At 41.9% G+C, this 15,000-nt stretch overlaps 1 protein-coding gene across 1 annotated transcript in view; it reads right to left on the bottom strand.

Annotated features, from left to right (window-relative positions):
• Nucleotides 1-5,894, bottom strand: part of LOC143280329 (uncharacterized) — a 35,809-nt gene extending 29,915 nt beyond the window's left edge. The window contains exons 1-2 of the mRNA XM_076584963.1: nt 5,357-5,894; nt 1-237 (exon numbers count right to left, since the gene is read on the bottom strand). The exon at nt 1-237 is cut by the window's left edge and continues 715 nt beyond it. The gene's annotated coding sequence lies outside the window, so the exon portion shown is untranslated. The remainder of the gene's footprint in view (nt 238-5,356) is intronic.
• Between the last annotated feature and the right edge of the window lie 9,106 nt (nt 5,895-15,000).

Raw genomic sequence — 15,000 nt, 5'->3', positions numbered from 1 at the left:
CTCGGTTTGATTGGGGTTTTTTCCCCTTTCTTTTCCTGGTTGTGTCCTCTGTGGGTTGTTTTGAAAAGAGCTGAAGAAAGACTTATGTCATGCCTGCCAGACGTTGTTTTTTGGGGGGTTTTATGTGTTTTTTTTACAACGGGTTTTTCTTCCTCTGTCTGTTGTTTGATGAATCAGTGTGCTGACATTCAGTACTACTGGTCTGTAGTGTCTTCATGTTCTTTCCGGTCTTTCTTTCTGAAAATATTAATATTTTATTTTTCTTAATAATAATAATAATAATAACAATATTTTTTATAGCGCTATAATACAAGCATCAGCAAGCTCTAAGCGCTTTACAGTCCAGTACCTAAAGTGAAACAAGAAAGCATATAAAAAGTAGTAGAAACATAAAACAGAATCGTTAATATTATTCTTTTTAAAAATGCATAAACCTCACAAAGTAACATACTCTCAATACTACAACTGTTAATAACAACAACAACAACAACAATAACAATAATAATAATAATAATAATAATAATAATAATAATAATAATAATAATAATTGTGGTACTTATGAGGCGCAAAATCTTGATGAAATCAACTCTAAGCCCACAAAAAATAAATAAACAAACAAAAAAAAAAAAAACACTCACACAAACACGCAGACACGCACATGATCAAACGGCTGAGATAACAGCAGTTTCCACTTACAATACATACATGTAAAAAGGAACATAACTGTAATCTTAAATGTCTAATCCAATGGCAGTTAACTAAGGAGTAGCCTATCATCCGGATGCCTCTACATGCTTCTGCTCTTCTCCGTTCTGTCTTTCTGTCCGCGTCCTTCGGTCGATACTTGTGTGTGTGTGGAGGGGGCGGGTGGGGTGTGTGTGTGTGTGGGAGGGGGGGGGGTGCGCGCGTGTGTGTGTGAGTGTGGTGGGTGTTTGTGTGCGTGTGTTTGTGTGTGTGTGTGTGTGGGGGGTGTGTGTTTGTGTGCGTGTATTTGTGTGTGTGTGTGTGTGTGTGTGTGTGTGTGTGTGTGTGTGGGGGGGAGGGTGTTTGTGTGCGTGTGTTTGTGTGTGTGTGTGTGCGTGTGTGTGTGCGTGTGTGTGTGTGCGTGTGTGTGGGTGTGTGTGTGTGTGTGTGGGGTGGGTGTTGTGGCGTGTGGTGTGTGTGTGTGTGTGTGTGCGTGTGTGCGTGTGTGTGTGTGTGTGTGTGTGTGTGTGTGTGTGTGTGTGTGTGTGTACGTGCGCGCCCGTGTGTGAGCGTGTGTGTGCGTATTTTATTTCGTTTTGTTTTGTTCCTTGCTTTGTTTTTGCTTTGTTTGCGAAGACCAGGCTGGTTCTATTCTTTCTATAATCTGTCTCTCTGTGTACACTGCACGTGTATGTGCACAACGGTGCGTGTCGAGAAAGAACATTAATTATGTACTGGTGGATATGTGTCCAATCAGCAGACGGGTGCAGCGTCAGCGTATTATCATCACAGGTTCAACAGCATGGTTACACGCTGGCAGTGACTGATAAAAAGTCGATTATTGTTTTGGTCACATTTCTTAATGATAACTGTTGATCATGCTTGAACTGAAAAATTCGCGCAACACGCTTTCAAACCTTGATCAAAGCGATTTAGCTATCTCTGCAAAAGAAAAACAACAAAATTACTAGATAAAGAATATATATATTTCGAAAATATCGGCAAACTGTAAAAAAAATTTTTAATGTCGATCAGGAATCGCACAGTTATTCATATTCTCCGATTTCTTCAATAAAGCTCTTTTTTCTTTTCTTTTTTTTGGTAGTAAATATTGACCATTGACAATAATATATATATATATATATATATATATATATATATATATATATATATATATATATATATATATATATAGACGTGACTTTCACGAACGTTTTTGTCCACAGTCTCGATACCGTTCAACCACCCAGATCAGCTATGAAATAACATAAATAATTGGTCGTAGCATTGTGTACGTAACTCTTATTCTCTACAGTTCTGAGATTTCCGATACATCTCCCAGTTTTTTCAAACCACTGTTGATGAGTTGAGTATCGCGGCTGACTTATTGGCCATTTGGGTCAGAGATTTATTCCGTCAACAGCATTAATTAATTCCTTGTCCCCCCCCCCCCTTCCTACCCCCTCCCCCTATTGTCATAAAAGTGTTCGACTGTTCTCCAAACGGATGACAGTATTATCTCAAGGTCCACCTCCCCCCATCCATTTTATCCTCCCCCCATCCCCCCAGCCCCTTCAATTCTTCATGCCACCCCCACCCCACCCTACCCCACCACCACCACCATCCCATGCCCCCCTCCCACCCCGCACCGCACCCCCCACCCACACACACAAACAACCCGCCTCTGCTGACTCAGTTTAGTTTCTTCTTCACGTTGAATTCTTCAATAACCGTATCAACTGGGTGGGAAAGAAAATGTCCACGCCCAACTTTTCATCTAACATAGTTGTTGAACAGGTTCCTTGGCAAGGTGTATGGGTTTTCTTTCCTTCCTGATAAGAGAAGAAAATGTGTATCGTGAGTGACACCAGTGCCCATTGCAGGAGCATGTGTGTGTGTGTGTGTGTGTGTGTCTGTCTGTCTGGCTGTGGATGGGACATCGAGGGACACGTGGGAGTTAAGGGGTAGCGGGTGTGTGTTGGGGGGGGGGGGGCGGTGTTGTATGTGTATCCGTGCCCGTGTGTGTGTGTGTGTGATTGTGACGTGTGCGTGCGCGCGCGCGTGTGCGTGTGTATGTGTGCGTGCGTACGTGCGTGCGTGTGTGTGTGTGTGTGTGTGTGTGTGTGTGTGTGTGTGTGTGTGTGTGTGACAGGGAAAAGAGATCGACGTGAGCAGAGACATTTCGCTATCTTCTACATTTATGACTGTTGCTTTTATTACCTTTTTTTGTGCGACCATCAATTTTCTAGACGCAAATATTTCGCTTGCTTCTTTACCCCTCCTTCATTTATTTGTTTATTCATTTATTTTTCTTTCAGTGTGTATGCCTTTCTGCATTGTTTCTAGCTGGCTAGTTAGCCACGAGTCTGTCTATTGTCTACCTCTCTGTCTAGATAGGATATCTCTCTTTTTCTACCTATCCATTTAGTCAACATGTAAGCTTTCTCCCTATCTTTCTATATATCTGTTGAAACTTTTATCTACCTGTCTATATACCTATCCTTATCAACCTGTCAGCCTGTAAGCCTTTCATTTATCTATCTATCTATCTATCTATCTATCTAACTGTCAGTCTGATTATCATCCATCGATCTGTGTGTGTGTGTGTGTGTGTGTGTGTGTGTGTGTGTGTGTGTGTGTGTGTGTGTGTGTGTGTGTGTGTGTGTGTGTGTGTGAGTATCTATGTATATTTATGTGTGACTGTGTGTATTTGTCTGTGCATCTACTTCTGTGTATCTATGTATAATTGTTTCTCTCTGTCTGTTCATGTGTGTGTGTGTGTGTGTGTGTGTGTGTGTGTGTGTGTGTGTGTGTGTGTGTGTGTGTGTGTGTGTGTGTGTGTGTGTGCATTTCTCTGCACAAGAGACAAAGCGTTTAAATGGCTACCATTTTTTTACGCCTCCTCCTCCCTCAGGTTCAGTCCCAGGGCCGTGGTAGATGTATTGGATTCCAAAACAAATACACACACACACACACACACACACACACACACACACACACACACATATATATATATATATATATATATATATATATATACTTACAGTACGCGCGCGTCACGAATACACATTTGTTTGACACAGTGTCAGACATTACTGTAGAGGTCTATCAGAATCGATGACAGAAAAATTGTCAGTGCAGCACATAATCATTATAATCGCGCAGCATTCTTTTTGACGGTCGACCTGCGTATAATGATTATCATTATCATTGAGGTATACCTAATTACAGTTCATTTTTTAAGTATTCTAAATTGAGGGACTTATTCTGGCGGCAATTTTCGCGTCCATTTGACGCGGTGTTACCATCAGTTGATGTTGTGATCCTTTTTTCAGTGGCTTTATGATCCATTTTGAGGCTTATTTTACTTCATTTTGATACAAATTCAGTCGCTAAGGTAATGTGTGGGCATCTTGTCAGGTCCATAAAGTCGTTTGCAATGACGTGTTCATTCCGTTTGTGCCAATCAGAAAGCCGCTTTTTCCAATTAGCCCCACCCCCCTCCCCCATCACCTCCAAACAGGGAAGGTATGCCGTATTGCGAACAGCATATAATTGCGAACGGTTTGTGTACGTCCTGTTTTAAAGCGTTCTCATCACATACATTTCACGATTTCTCGCCTGCTTCGACCTCATTCTGATACCTTAATGAGTATCCATTTCCAAGAACCAGTCGAACATCAGCTTTTTTCCGTCTATTTCCGCGCTCTTTCTTCTCTTTTCGCGGCACCACTGTCGACCAGATTCACAAACGTGCTCTCAAAATCCTAAAACTCAAGGGAAGCATGGAGTAGGACCTTAACTTTTGACACGGTTTAAAATAGCTGATTCGATTTGATATGTTGAATGAATTGTGCATTTCCAGAGCTGGGAGAATTTAAGAAAGCGTGTTTGTGACAGATCAGAACGTCACTTTTGACAGGAATTTCCGAAAGTGTCGTTTGCAAACATACCTTGGGATATTTTGACGTGGTTCTATTTGCGAACGATGCTGTTCAATTACTGAGCGCTCTCAAATGTGTGTGATGTGAGGTGTGTGTGTGTTTAAATGTGGGTTTGTGTGTGCATGTGTATTCAAAACCAATAATACAACAGTCTGGTGCGATGTTCAATGATATGTTATGTCTAATGAGTTCAAGACCTGCTTCTATTTTAAGTGTCCACATGTACCCAAACCCATCGTTCGCATTTACCCACAGGCACCCCTGCTGTTTAAACCGTTGAAAGCGTTAAAAAGAAGAGACTCGACGACTTTTCCTGGTGCAACCAATCGGAGAAAGCCTTCAAAAACAGATGAGCAATAAAATTATTAGACGATCAAACAACCTGTTACCTGTACAATACACACGTCGAGATGGTCGCTTCGACTGGATCGTTCGTTTTATGGCATATCTACCCTAATGCAAAGGTTATTAAATAATAATAATAATGAAAATAAAAAACATGGTGCGTTGAGTCAGGAAATGTAGGATGGTGTTCATTATTCTGCCTGATGATTTCACCTCGTTTTAAAATCTAAGTATTGATCAGAAAGGTTGATCACACGGCTCAGTTTTCATGTCGGTTCTCACATACCTTCGCGCGCGTATTGCAAACAGTTTCTGTTCAATTAGAATACTATAAAAAGGAAACTGTTAGCCATTAGACTAATGCACACAAATAATAAACTCACCTTTCGCACGTCAGTCAGTCAAGTTTCACTCTACTTCACTCATAAAAAGTTGTCACAGAATCGGTTCCATGGCAAATTGATAGGCGTCGATTGTTCCCCCCTGTCCACTGTGTTAGTGGTAGTGGCTGGTTGGGGAGCTCGGCTTTCTCAGTCGCGTCATGTGCCCATAGTAAATCCAGCACCTCGCTCTGTCCTCACAAACACAGCAGGGTACATATACAGGACACAAAACGGGGGGGGGCCCCTTCCCATCCACTCCCCGCAACACCAGTCGACGGATTTATACAGTCTATTTTTAAGTCTGTGCCTCCAACTCCCTTTCGGGTTCCCTTGAATCTCTCCACCCATCGACGCGCGCGCGCACGTACACACACACACACACACTCTCTCTCTCTCTCTCTCTCTGTCCTCCGCTGATACAGTGTCACCACCCACGTACATTTTTATATCTCCTTGTTGGCATGGCCCCTCAATTCACGGGCCGGCTGAGACACGCGCGCGCGCCGCCGAAATTTGCAACTTGATATGTCATTTTCTAGTACTGATGAGTGTGTGTATGTGTGTGCGCGCGCGCGTGCGCGCGCGCGAGCACGCGTGTGCATCTGTGTGTGTGTGTGTGTGTGTGCACGGTAATACCCCGCCTTGCCGGGGTAGAACTTAAGTGATGATGTCTATCTTAATCGTGGAGGTGTGGGTGTGGTCGGGGAAAGGCAGGATTGGCAGGAAAGGTTGTTTGGTTTTTTTGTTCGTTTTGTTTTTCTAATTTTCATTTTATTTTATAAGATTTGTAAAGCTTTTCGTGAAGTAGTTTTGTTTTTAAAATTAATTAAAAAAAAAAGAAAGAAAAAAACTCGTTTGCCAACCCGGCCAAACACCGTCTGCGTCTGTTTTTGCTATTTGCCTGCCTGCCTCTCTCTCTCTCATATCTATCTATCTGTCTGTCTGTCACCCTGTCTGTATAACCCCTCAGTACCTCTCCCTCACTCTCAGGCTCACTGTGTCGCCATGGACCCCGAATGTCCAGGCATATTGTCTGCACTGTGCAGCTGGGGTTTCCCGGGAATTAGCATAAGCTGTGTGCACTGTTTGCGTGTCCAGAATGTGTGCATTGTCAGTTTGCGTGCCAAGAAAATACTTCATGTGTGGCAAGCAGTTAACGAGAAGGTCGAGGACTGGAGGAGGTTTCAGTTATTTTCATGGAGGCGTCACAGCTGCGTTCGGACATGGACACTGACTAACATCAGTTCTCAGGGATGATGTTCGGAATGAATAAAGCTCGACAGTTTTGGTGGTCCCAGTCTTTGTATTTGAACCACTAAGATGATTTGAACCCATATCACGACACTCAAGTCGATCTGGGTGAAGACTGCTGAGGCTCAGGAGCCGGTTATGCGGGCCAGAAATCACGGACTTAAAACATTAATTATATTAAATCCGTGGACAGAAATTCACACAGTGGCGTACATGCTTCTGACTGCAGCACGGAACCGCGAACGGTTTTTGGTTTTCATTAAATGCAGGTGTGTTGTTGTTTGCTCTCTCTCTCTCTCTCTCTCTCTCTCCTTCCCCTCCCCCTCCCCTTCGCCCCCTCCCCTCTCCCCCTTCATGACGTATGACATTGAATGCCGCTCTCTGTGGACGTACAATCAGAATGAGCTCCCTTCCCTCTTTTCGCTTCGCCCACTTTGCACTCCGTCAGCTCCTCTGTGCCAAGGTCTGCGTGTCCTTTTTACCTACCTCTTTTGAAAAGGGGCGTTTTCATTTGTCAGTCTCAGCACAATATTGAGACCTACATCAATATTTAGTAGTAGTAGTAGTAGTAGTTGTAGCCGTGTGGGTAAGTTTAACGACCTAATGGCATTTCGCCCTTGAGGTCAAGTTGTTCCTGGCTGCGTGGTCGAGGCGTTGGTCCTGTTGTGTGGGGAAGTCCTGGCTGGCGGTCCGAGGGGTGTCCTCACTGGCTCTTGTTCGGTCCGTTCAGGTTGGTTCCTGGTCATCCATCGGTCAGTGGGAAGTGACCTTTTACTGTTGACAGATTCAAACACAAACTCCGCACACATGCATACCACCATGTATACTTCTCTCGCACGCACATACGCTCGCAGTCGCGCAGTAAGAGTCACTCCCGTGCTCCGGCTGTGGTGCAGTGGCTAAAACCACGAGGCCGGCAACGCCCGAGGACAGGAGAGAGTCGGTCAGGGTACTCACAGGTCCCAGAGTGGGGTGGGGTTAAAGGAAGTCCTGGACACTGGGGTTGTGGGTTTGTCCATAAACCCATAATCAGTGGGGTCAGTGTGTTGGCAAGAGCCGAACACTCGCTGAAGGCGTGTGCAAATGTGGCGTCGCTGCCACATGCACATTTGGTGTCTACTAAGGACGTTCCTGCGACACTCGGTCCTGATCCTTCTCAGGACTCCGAGGTGTGCCCGTGGCATGCGGAGGCTCTCTCTTCCCTGTCACAGTTGTCGCGAGGAAGAGTCACCCGTGTGTCTCAGGCAACGGGTTCTCATGTGTTCGTTCCTCACATCGAACGCGGCGGTTCGAACTTCGCGTTGTACCTCTTTCTGGGATAGTCCGAGGTCAGTACGGTTGTCTTTTGAGATGGCATCTTTGGCAGCTCTGTGTGCCATCTCGTTTCCCCTTATCCCACAGTGGGATGGTATCAACATAAGGGTTAAGTCTGTGCCTCATTTTCTCTATTATCTGGTGGGCCAGGATCTCCATCTGTATTCAGTTTTCAGTCAGTTGTAGTAGTAGGTATAGTCAGTAGCACTACTGAAGATCACTGAGTCAACCTGTTGCGCTTCCTTGCATTCAGTTGTCAACTACAATCTTCCTGTACTGTATATATTATGTCTGCGAAACGTAGACGCTCTCAGCAGACACCGAGGCAAACTGAGCCTAGACTGATCCCGGCCGCAAATGTACTGAAATGAAATACTTGATCAAACCTCGTGTTTATGCTGATAAGGAGTAAAAAACTTACTTGCAAACCTAAACCCAGCAAAGCACCGGGGCCCGACAACATCCCACCACGTGTGCTGAAGGAACTGTCAGGAGAGTTAGCCCCAGTCCTCACTATCATCTACACAACCTCACTACGTCAGAGCACAGTGCCGAGGGACTGGAGAGAAGCCATAGTGACACCCGTCTTCAAGAAAGGGGAACACTACGAGCCCAGTAACTATAAGCGTTAAGGTGTTAAGGAATTGGATGGCACCGGTGAGGGGAGGGGGGCCAGGGGTTGGGGGGGGGGGTGCAGTTTTGCACCAGCAACTATTGCCAACATGCTGATATTGACATCAGTAAGACAATATATGTGACATTTAAAATGCTGAGAGGGAGATTTGCTTGATAAAACTGAGGCAGCTTGTGTGTGTGTGTGTGTGTGTGTGTGTGTGTGTGTGTGTGTGTGTGTGTGTGTGTGTGTGTGTGTGTGTGTGTTCCTCTTCTCATTTTCTTTTGGACATTAACACTACCCAAACCTTTCCACTCTCCACACTGCATACTGCGTAGTTCGCACGAAGACAAAAATAAACACACAAAAAGAACAAACAAAACCAAACCCAAACAGACCTGAAAGTCTCAGTGTTTCTTGAGGGACACCACTTGTGTATCGAGGGTCGCTGACTACACTGTCAATACTGGTATGATCATATCCCTTCGTGGGCTTGTCTCTGCTCAAGTCGACCTCATTTGGCTTTTTTCACTGGCAAAAAGAAAAGAAGGAAAAAAAAGAATAAGACAATAATAATATCAATAATGATAATATGGATGATAGCAAAGTGAAAGATTCAAATGGAAAAGAACTCAATGGAAAAAAGGATAGGAACAGACCCATAAATGCTTCTTTTGTGTGTGTGTTTTCTAATGATGGACTTCAATGTTCTGCGCAAACGTTTGGGTTTCTTTATGCATTTGTGTGCCTTGTATATGACAATTTCACCCACTTCTTTCTCAATATATAATAATAATAATAGGTACTGAGAGAAGAAGGAGCTGAAGAGGAATAATAAGTCTATTAATTAGATGAATAATTATTGCTGTTACGACCTTAGTCAACAATGTCATTGCAGGTTTCATATACATTTAGATATGTACCATATATATGCAGAGTATTGGTAATGTTGTCCAGCATTATGTTTCTCCTGTACCTATATGAACTGTATTTTTCGACAAAAGACTTGCTGTTAAAAAATTACAAAGATTGGACATGTTTTTGTTTTCTTGGCAATACTTACACATCTTTCCAATAAGTACTAATCTGTTTATAGTATTTACTGTGTAGGTGTTCATTTCTTTGCTTTGAAAAACAAACAAGACTTTGTTTACTGTCAGTTGTACCGGGTTTTTTTCAATGTTACTGCTTACACAACGTTCAAGTGTTTTCCCACAATTATTGACATTTGGGCATTCAAAAAAGAAGTGTTCAATATAATCTACCATGTTTTTGCATGTTGTGCATTTATTGTCATCAGTCACATTCATTTTATGTAGCAGAATATTTGTTGGGTATATATCATGGAGGATTTATATAATTCCCACAGCTGATGTGGAAATGCAGTCTGCTGAAATAAGCATGTGCACAAAAAATATTATACTGACAGAATCAAATAAGTCACCTGTATGTTCACCAACAGCTGCAGTTCTGTACAGGAGGAACCTGGCGTGAAGTCACCAGGACTTGAAAGGAGCAGCCTCTTGCACGGAGAAAAGAAAAACCAACATCAGGCTTTCTGCAATCATTTTCTTCAGGAAGGAGCAGCATCTTGCAGGATATGCAGTGTTGCCATGTGTTTGCTTGGAGTCCACTGGTCAGCTGGTCAGAGTTTCTTGTGTCCAGGCATTGACATCTGCACATCACAAGCAACATGCGGTCAGACTAGAGTGTAAACAGGAATACCTTTTTTTCCTTTTTTTTTTTTTTTCTTTTTTGTATTTCTTTTTATCACAACAGATTTCTCTGTGTGAAATTCGGGCTGCTCTCCCCAGGGAGAGCATACTACAGCGCCACCCATTTTTTTGTATTTTTTCCTGCATGTAGTTTTATTTGTTTTTCCTATCGACAGGAACAACCCTTTTGTTGCTGTGGGTTCTTTTACATGCACTAAGTGCATGCTGCGCACGGGACCTCGGTTTATCGTCTCATCCAAATGACTAATCCAGACCCATTCACCAGCCGACAGTTAAGGATCGTTGTTTACTTGAACCATGTCAGACCAACACTGCCATTATGTCATTTTGATATTTTATCAGAACAATATACCACTTGGAAGTGTCTGTATTATACCTTTTTGAAAAGGTGTATACAGGTGAATAATTCCAAATAATACAGTGTAAATTAATTCTGATTGATGAATTTTTTTTTTTAATACAGGGAAAATTACAACTGTAGTTCAAGTTCTTTGTAACTGACGGGCGCAGTAGCCGAGTGGTTAAAGCGTTAAACTTTCAATGTGTGGGTCCTGGGTTCAAATCTCGGTAACGGCACCTGGTGAGTAAAGGGTGGAAGTTTTTCTGATCTCCCAGGTCAACATAATGTGCAGACCTGCTTGTGTATAAGGAAGCAGAAAATCAAAATACGCACATTAAATATCCTGTAATCCATGTCGGCGTTCGGTGGGTTATGGAAACAAGAACACAACCAGCATGCACCCCCCTGAAAACGGAGTATGGCTGCCTACATGGCGGAGTAAAAACAGTCATATATGTAAAAGCCCACTTGTGTACATACAAGTGAACATGGGAGTTGCAGCCCATGAATGAATAAGTGCTTTATAATTGTAACTGATTCTTATCGTTTAAATGTTTTTGTTGGCCATCTCAGTCTTCACTGATTTTTTTTTTTTTTTTTTTTTTTTTTTAACTACAGCCATTTTTCCACCAACACAATCATTTAGATTAGCCTTTATTTAGGTTCTTGCTGTCAAATGAAACAGTACGGTTTTGCATATATTTGAGAAAGGTCTTGCTTTGTTTTAACCTAAAGCTTAAAACATCAAAAATGGGAAAGACTACCTCACTCGACTGTGCAGTAAGTTTTTGCAGTTTCAAATGTAAATTATGTCAGCGTTGTGATATGATCTTTAAGCTGTCTATTGACTTGGATCAGAAAAGTTCTACACACAGAGAAATGCATTGCTGTGATGAATTTCTTTTAAGCCAGGTATTTTCTGAACATGAACTTTGAAGAGACAGACAGCAGAGGGGGAAAGAGGGGGCCTAGGGGGATGGGACAGGGGGCAGAGAGAGAAAGAACACATTGAACAGAAGCGTTCATTGACAATCCTTTTCTTTCATCATGGAAATAACTGCAAGTGTCAGACTGAAACTTTACTAGCTAATACTGAGGTACATAGAAACTGAGATCGTTATTCTTTGCCATGTTTGTGCTGTCAGTAAGTGTACATGTTTCACATAAACCCGCATTTGTCGAATTCGTGTTTTCGCCATTTTTACTTTTTTCTTGATAAATCACTTGAAAACTTTGATACTTAATGCAATGAAAGCCTTTCATCATTCTCAATACACTATTACCAAGTTCTGTTGAATAGTTTGGCTTCTAACTACTACTGTAATGGCTACACACACACACACACACACACACACACACACACACACACACACACACACACACACACACACACACACACACCTGGCTTAATTCTCCTCCTTTGGACGTGACCACACACGGGACATATGGGAACAACTAGGTAAGGATGTAGAACTGTTTACCACAAAAGGTAATGTCATTTTGTGTGGTGACTTCAATGCACGAACTGGTATGCTAGATGATTTTATCCAGATGGACGGTGAGAACAATATGTATGATATCCCATTTAACTACACATGTGATTATGTGCACAAAAGAAGTTCGTCAGATAAAGTAGTACAGAAATATGGAAGAAGGTTTGTTAAACTATGTATGGAAAATAATATGTATATTTTAAATGGGAGAACTCTTGGTGACTTACATGGTAACCCCACATGCTTTTCGCCAACAGGGAAAAGTGTCGTAGATTACTTTACGTGTTCCCAGGACCTTATGCGAAAGGTGATGAAATGCAAGGTCAAAAATCTTACCATGTTTTCAGATCACTGTCCTATCGAATTGTTCATTCATCTACCAGTCACAAGAAAGAGTTCACCCCCTGTTAGTTCTGTCAGTAGAAAGGAATGTCCCACTTTAAGAGACTCAAAATACAACCGTTCTTTCTTTTGGGAGGAGGGCTCTGCCGAAAAGTTAGCATCAGCACTTAAGACTTTGTCAGTTTCAAATAAGATAATCTCTATTAACGAAGGACTCGAAAAAGTTAACTTCCGAAACGTACATACTGCCAAAGAAGAAACTGAAAACTCTGTGTCAAATCTCACAAACACTATTATTGCAGCGGCCGATTTATCGATCAAACATAAGATTAGATGCACGAAACGGAAAATGAAGCCGTCTAAAAAGTGGTTCACACATGACTGTTTCATTCAAAGGAAAGAGGTGCGATCTTTACTGAATGCATTGAGCAGAAATCCTTTTAACAGAAATATTCAGAATAAATACTTTTCTTGCCTGAAAGCATACAAGAAGACCATAAAGAAAACAAAAAAGACGTACAGAAATGAACTTGTGAGAAGTTTAAACACAGCAATGGAGCACGACCCCCAAAAAGTTTGGAAAATACTATCTGAACTAAAAAATGCAGATAGTTCTACTCAACCGCAGAGACACACATTATCTGCAGGTAAATGGATTAATCATTTAGAAAACTTGATAAGTAGTGAAGTACCCGTTGATAAAGCTAGGAAAGAACACGTACAAAAAGAACTTGATAGAATAAAACAGACTATGCCAGTGTTTGTCCTGGACAATCCTTTTACGATGACTGAAATAATGCGAGCCGTAAAGAGTCTCAAGACCAATAAAGCCCCCGGTAAAGACGGAATTACAAGCGAAATGCTCAAAGCAAGCATGTCCAGCATCAGTGCTACTGTATGCAAGTTATTCAATGCCATATTTCAGACTGGTATTTATCCCAGTCAGTGGAAAGACGGAATAAATGTTCCTATCTTTAAAAGTGGAGACCCAACCAATCCTAACAATTATCGGGGTATAACACTCAACAGCACCTTTGGGAAACTGTTTTGTCAAGTTATCAACAGAAGAATTGAAACATACCTAGAACAAAACGAGTTACTAATAAAAGAGCAGGCTGGTTTCAGAAGGCATTCTAGAACCACTGATCACATATTCATCCTGAAAAAGATAATTGACAACACCTTAAATAAAAGAAATGGGCGTCTCTACAGCTGTTTTGTTGATTTTAATAAAGCATTTGACAATATATGGCATGATGCACTTCTTTTGAAACTAAACAAAATTGGGATAAATGGAAAATGTTTCCACATTATAAAAGAGATGTACCAAAATTCAACTGTATGTGGTAAATCAAACGAGGGGTTCACAGATTCTATCGCAGTTAAAAAAGGAGTGCTTCAGGGAAATGTTATTAGCCCCACGCTATTCAATATTTTCATTAATGACATAAGAGAATATATACACGATGACACCTCACCATACATCAATGAAACAACCAAGACTCAGATCCCTTATCTGTTATATGCGGATGACATTGTGATGCTCTCGACAACAAAAGTCGGACTACAAAACAAACTAGACCAACTACATGAATACTGTCTGCAATGGGGGCTTAAAATCAACAGGGACAAAACAAAAGTCGTAATTTTCACAAAAAAACGACCCCAAAATACCAGTGCTCTTTTCATGTGGCGATAACTGCATCGAAACGACGGATAGATATAAATACTTGGGAGTTATTTTTCATAAGAGTGGAAATTTTCACCTTGCTGAAGACCACTTAGCCAAACAAGGACATAAAGCAGCGCATGCTCTGAAACGCAGTGTGCGAGGGAAAGAAGTAAAAATTGATGTAATGACGCAACTGTTTGACATTTTAGTCACCCCAATTCTCAGTTACGGCGCTGAGGTGTGGTTTCCATTCAATCAAACTGCGACAAACTTCTCCACGCCCTCTATGCTGTTCAACCAATTTGATGCCTTTCTCTCCGCAAAATGCCCATCAGAAAATGTACATGTCAACTTCTGTAGGAGCTTAATGGGCGTACACAAAAGATCAATTAAGTTACCAGTCCTGGCAGAACTGGGCAGATACCCCATTTCTCTGACCGCAGTGTGTCAGGTCATCTCATTTTGGGTACACATCATAGAATCGAAAGAAGATAGCTATTTGAGGCAAGCATATGATGATATGTTATCGATGGATTCATTGGAAAAAGTTCCTTGGCTTAATTTTATCAAAAAGATACTGGTTTCAATTGGATTCTCCCACGTGTGGGAGAACCAAGGCACACTCAGCATTAAGCGACTAAAATATTCAGTCTTGAATAAACTACAGGATAAATATGTTCAATATTGGAACAGCAGAAAGAACGAGACCATTTCAAGGCTCTCCTTTTATTGCAAAATTGCAAATACTTATACATTACAACCTTACCTGATCAGCTGCAAAAATACTAAACACAGAGGAGCACTATGTCGATTGCGAATAAGTGCACATGAACTTGAAATTGAGCGTGGACGTCACTACAACGTAACTAGGAAAGACCGGCTA

Source organism: Babylonia areolata, chromosome 3 (genome assembly GCF_041734735.1).
Source record: "Babylonia areolata isolate BAREFJ2019XMU chromosome 3, ASM4173473v1, whole genome shotgun sequence".
In the NCBI taxonomy this organism is placed as follows: Eukaryota; Metazoa; Mollusca; class Gastropoda; order Neogastropoda; family Buccinidae; genus Babylonia; species Babylonia areolata.
This window is presented reverse-complemented; position numbering and strand designations above follow the sequence as displayed.